The 6,035-nt window shown below is 54.9% G+C and overlaps 1 non-coding gene and 1 pseudogene across 1 annotated transcript; both read right to left on the reverse strand.

Moving 5' to 3' along the window:
• Positions 1–636: 636 nt before the first annotated feature.
• On the reverse strand, positions 637–4,267 carry LOC143187701 (large subunit ribosomal RNA; annotated as a pseudogene).
• Positions 4,268–5,622: 1,355 nt separating this feature from the next.
• LOC143187703 (5.8S ribosomal RNA) lies at positions 5,623–5,777 on the reverse strand. The gene has a single exon (XR_013003263.1). It is a non-coding gene; the product is annotated as a 5.8S ribosomal RNA (ribosomal RNA).
• Positions 5,778–6,035: the final 258 nt, after the last annotated feature.

Here is a 6,035-nt window from a genome sequence, read left to right on the forward strand (position 1 = left end):
CACTTGAGCCAAAGGCCCTTTGGGCCGCCTCGCTAAGATCCGATTTGCTTGGCTCTTTCGCCCTCCGAAGAGGGGTAAGCCGACCGGTGGGACCGCGTGGAGGTTCGAGATCATAACGATTTGCGTCACGAGAGGCTAAGACCAGCTCAGATAGTATATTGCGCTTCGTGATCGCCAAGAAGACATCGGACTCCCGATTGCCCTGGCGCCCAAGTCCTGTGCGGACAAGGGCATAACGCCCCCGTTGAGGCCTGTTGAGTGCCTTCGGTATACACCTCTGAACACTCAACGCACACAGCAATAGCCGGGTTTCCAGCGGCGTATTGCTTTGCACCGATTAACGGGACATTTCCGTCTTCCAGATGTTTTGGAAGCCCATGGCCTAGTGGGAACCCATCCACACCAACCATGGGGTCCAGCGATGAGAGGTTGGACGAGACCTCTCGATGGTGCTTATTCGCTTTTTGCGTGGCTGCATTTAGTGTGCGGTCTCAATCGATCAGATCTTGCATTCGGGGGCGCTTCTGAGACGGAGCCACGTCTCTGCGCAGGACAACCACTATGAGGACCGAGTCCCTGCAGCTCCCCCCAGTCTAGGATACTAGTTTGGGCAAGCCCAACCCGACACCTCAGGCGACATTGGGGATCTTAACCGCTGCCCACCAGTAGATAGGGACAGAGGGAATCTCGTTAATCCATTCATGCGCGTCACTAATTAGATGACGAGGCATTTGGCTACCTTAAGAGAGTCATAGGGACGACCGCCACCGGGGGGTCTGGGGGGTTGGTCAGACCCCCCAGCCGTATTCCCGGCGGGTGTTGCTGCGATGCCGGCATCCTTATTACGCTAGACTAGGGGTGCAAACCGGGGATTCTCCCTTACATGGCACGTTAAGGCGGAACTCTGCGTACCACCGGACAATCACACCCTTCAAACGTAGGAAGCTCAGACACCGCCCTACTCCTCTGACTTTGCGCGCTGGTACGGCAGGCGGCACCGCCAGACGACTGATACCGGCAGGGCTCGGATACTAGCGGTCGGCTCAATGCCGATCCTCCGACACCTCAAACGCCCTGTGGGCTGCGTCTGGGGAGGTACACCGAAGTGTCCCCCCCTTAAGGGCACATGCGCGTCACTTATGGCACGAGATCCCTGTAATCCTGTCCTCTCGAAGCCAGCTGCCCCTCAGAGGCCAACACCGATGAGGGGGCACCGTTAGCCAGCACGGTGGGGCTCCCCCTCCCCCAAGATACTCATGTCGGCAAGGCTTCCCAAGCCACGTTTGATGAGTTACCGCCGAGGACGCTTACCGCGAACCTCTACCACACATCTAGTTACTGGCCGCGCCATCCGTTGCCCACGGATGTGGGATTGGGCAGGCAACGACCAGTTTTAGGGGTAAACGGCGTGTGGTCTGCAAAGAGGACTCGTCTCGGATACTAGTCGTGAGTGACACACGCCCGACACCTCAAACGACGGCCTCACCGTTTACCCGCGCTTTTTTGAATTTCTTCACGTTGACATTCAGAGCACTGGGCAGAAATCACATTGCGTCAACACCCGCGGGGGCCATCGCAATGCTTTGTTTTAATTAGACAGTCGGATTCCCCTGGTCCGTGCCAGTTCTGAGCCGAGCGTTGAATGGCGGCCGAAGAAACGACACGCGACGGCTGAACCGACGCGGAAGCCTCGCAGCAAGGAAGATCCGCGGGAGGCCAAGGCACGGGACCGAGTTCGGATCCCAGGACGTCGACCGAAGTCTAAGACCCTTCACCTCGCCCAGGCCCGGCACGTCAGCCAGACCCGCTTCCCGACCAAGCCCGACACGCCCCGCTCCTCAGAGCCAATCCTTATTCCGAAGTTACGGATCCAATTTGCCGACTTCCCTTACCTACATTAATCTATCGACTAGAGGCTCTTGACCTTGGAGACCTGCTGCGGATATGGGTACGAACCGGCGCGAGACCTCCCGTGGCCCTCTCCTGGATTTTCAAGGTCCGAGGGGAATATCCAGACACCGCAGCAACTGCGGTGCTCTTCGCGTTCCGAACCCTATCTCCTTGCTAGAAGTTTCCAGGGAACTCGAACGCTTATACAGAAAAGAAAACTCTTCCCAGATCTCCCGACGGCTTCTCCAGGTCATTTTGGGTTACCCCGACGAACACTCAATGAGGGCCCGGATGTTAAACGGTTCCGCTGCCGGGTTCCGGAATAGCAACCGGATTCCCTTTCGCCCAACGTGTGTGTGTCTCTTTTTTTTATCTTTCAATTTATCTCTTTGTATAATAATATGTTTGCAGACATTGATTTTAGGACACCACATTTGCATAGGATTTCTCTTAGGGCTTAGGATCGACTGACTCGTGTGCAACGGCTGTTCACACGAAACCCTTCTCCACGTCAGTCCTCCAGGGTCTCGCTAGAGTATTTGCTACTACCACCAAGATCTGCACCGACGGCGGCTCCAGGCAGGCTCACGCCCAGACCCTTCTGCGCACACCGCCGCGACCCTCCTACTCGTCAGGGCTTCATGGAGGACGGTCACCAGTAATGGCACCGTCCCTCCCCACTTGCCGCTGACGGCAGAGTATAGGCGCGACGCTTCAGCGCCATCCATTTTCAGGGCTAGTTGCTTCGGCAGGTGAGTTGTTACACACTCCTTAGCGGATTCCGACTTCCATGGCCACCGTCCTGCTGTCTTAAGCAACCAACGCCTTTCATGGTATCCCATAAACGTCGACTTAGGCGCCTTAACTCTGCGTTTGGTTCATCCCACAGCGCCAGTTCTGCTTACCAAAATTGGCCCACTTGGCACTCTAATCCGAAATCTCGTGGCTTCAATGAACCAAGCAAGCCAGAGATCTCACCCATTTAAAGTTTGAGAATAGGTTGAGGTCGTTTCGGCCCCAAGGCCTCTAATCATTCGCTTTACCAGATGAGACTCGACGCGTCCCCGAAGGAACGGAGGAGTGAGTGCCAGCTATCCTGAGGGAAACTTCGGAGGGAACCAGCTACTAGATGGTTCGATTAGTCTTTCGCCCCTATACCTAGTTCCAGCGATCGATTTGCACGTCAGAATCGCTACGGACCTCCATCAGGGTTTCCCCTGACTTCGTCCTGACCAGGCATAGTTCACCATCTTTCGGGTACCAACGTGTACGCTCTAGGTGCGCCTCTTCTCGCAATGAGAACGAGACGCCCCGGGAGTGCGGAGCACTATGCAGCGCCCATCCTCCCTCGGCCGACGCAAAGGACGACCTTCACTTTCATTTCGCCTTTAGGTTTACTCATCCCAATGACTCGCGCACATGTTAGGCTCCTTGGTCCGTGTTTCAAGACGGGTCCTGAGAGTACCCAAAGCAATAGCGCCGCCGACAGGTAATTCAAAGCTTGGCCAGTCCGAGGGCTCCGCCGGCTAACAGCTGGCCAGGCCCGTGAACGGGAAAGACGTCCGTACCACAGGGCAAACAAAGCTGACCGAGCTTGCGGCGGGCCTGACGCACCGTTCGAATGAGAAGACTGGTTGCGGCCCGATACCATCTGGGGGAACACCGTCGCGCAGCCGGTCGGGTCACCGAGGGTCCGTCGCGCACGCACAAGGCGACGCAACGGTCTAACCGCCCGGGCCGTAGACCGACACGCAACGGGTCGCGACGTCCTACTAGGGGAGAAGTGCACGTCTACGTAGCCGGAACGTTCGCCGTTGGCCGTAACATCCGTGCGCCCTCCTTGCGGAAAAGCGACGGACACCCCTTTCGGGGTTTCGCGCACCAACGGGAGCCAGCATTTGTCGACGATGAATCTCCCCTTTCGAACTTTTGGGTTTCTCAGGTTTACCCCTGAACGGTTTCACGTACTCTTGAACTCTCTCTTCAAAGTTCTTTTCAACTTTCCCTCACGGTACTTGTTCGCTATCGGTCTCGTGGTTGTATTTAGCCTTAGATGGAGTTTACCACCCACTTAGGGCTGCATTCTCAAGCAACCCGACTCTAAGGAGAGACCCTCCCGAGACGCGCACCGGTCGCTACGGGCCTGGCACCCTCTATGGGTAAATGGCCCCATTCAAGATGGACTTGGACGCGATGCAACGTCACGGGATAAACGGATCCTCCCGAACACTACATTTCCCTGCGGCAGTACCGCGGGATTCAGTGCTGGGCTCTTTCCTGTTCGCTCGCCGCTACTAAGGAAATCCTTGTTAGTTTCTTTTCCTCCGCTTAGTAATATGCTTAAATTCAGCGGGTAATCTCGCCTACTCTGAGGTCGTCGTATACGTGTTAAATATATCACACACGTAGAGTGATATATTTTATATATGTGTAAAAATGACGAAAGAAGCTGTGGCGTAATCCTCGTACAACGGGGGCACACAACCGAGAGAAGCGGACCAGGCAGAGTGTGTGAACGAATGTTACGAGAAATGGGAAATGAGAGAGAGACTTGAGATCATGTTCGATGCGTCGTCCCAACTTCGCCGTGTGCCTTCGGAATATGTTGTCGTAACGCAACAGCAGCGTTTCCAAAGGTAAGGAAGCTCCTCGTAATTCGCCAGAAGTGATCAGCGGAAAGTAAGTCACATCGTCCTTAATGCGCCACACCAAAGCATCTTCGCGTCTCGTTTAATTCGATCTAAAGGAGAGAGACTCTCGCCAGGCGACTGCCGGTATGGTTTAACGCCCGTCCGCTTGCTTTTTGTATAGCTTTCGTGGACTGGACGACCGGACTTGACGCGCGGTCTCTCTCGGCGATCGACTAACGCGAAGACATGGGGCGACCGGACGCTGCTACCTTTCCACCTCCTCCTTCTAGGAGAGAAGTCATCCCTATGTGATGAGTCATATATATGGCGGCTGTGTAAGCCTCGCCAAAGAGGATTCAGGATACAGAAACAAGTTGTAGTACAACACAACACATTCACGGAGCCACAAACGACTCGACCGAAACGTGGCCGGGGAAGATGCATCCCGGAACTTCATCGTTTCGACGAATGAGTGCCTCCTTTTCGCGTTGTTCCTGCAACAAGACGATCCCTCTAGAATCCCTGGGGCTCTGTTTCTCGTCATACATTTCTTCACCACACTACACGGGTGGGGTATACGCGATCTCGTGTTCATGCTCACTCGCACACCCTTTCATTGTCCTTCTCTGTAGTCTCACGACAAACTCTCTTGTGTGTCGTTGCGGGTTACGCACGCCTCTTTCTTACACGCATCATTTCAGACTACGTCGGGAGCGCGGATGAAAACTCGCACGAAAAGCGAACGCTGTCTGTTAACAATCACGAGGGTATTTGGCGAGACACGGAGGCTGGTCGATGATCGTACGTCCGCGCGCTTGCGTCCGGAGCGGTGCACATACACACACGGGCGGTCGACAAATTAAGCGACTCACGACGCCGTGTGAAAATTAGCACTCACGCAAGTCCGGAACGACAAAGCAACGACGATGACGACGATGTCTCCAGTCATCTGCCGCGTACACACAACCTTCTTCCCTCCATGACGTCTAGAGCGTATTCTCGCTTGTTTTCGTGCGACCGCGGCAAACGCCGACGAACGGTCCAACAATCGCTCGTACGTGACACCGAGATGCCAACGTAAGCAGTCTTAAGGTTACGTGAACGACCCTCAGCCAGGCGTGGTCCAGGAATTGTATCCGTGGACCGCAATGTGCGTTCGAAATGTCGATGTTCATGTGTCCTGCAGTTCACACGTTGACGCGCAATTAGCTGCGTTCTTCATCGACCCACGAGCCAAGTGATCCACCGTTCAGGGTTGTATTTTAATATTCTGTGTTCATGTATATATATATATCATACTCGTATATAGTTCTCGGGTTCGGAAGAATCCGAGACCCGCGCCTCCAACTAGCACACGGTCGATGGAGGTTCGGGCGTCGCGACACTTCGTCCGAACGAACGAAAGTGACGACACAGGGGTCTCTGGGATGCGGTTCCGCACGGAGACCGCCACGCAATTGCGAACGGTTCCCGTAACGGCCAGGCGTAGAGTACATTTAAAAACCTAGGATCAAC

Source organism: Calliopsis andreniformis, unplaced genomic scaffold (genome assembly GCF_051401765.1).
Source record: "Calliopsis andreniformis isolate RMS-2024a unplaced genomic scaffold, iyCalAndr_principal scaffold0150, whole genome shotgun sequence".
NCBI classification, from domain to species: Eukaryota; Metazoa; Arthropoda; class Insecta; order Hymenoptera; family Andrenidae; genus Calliopsis; species Calliopsis andreniformis.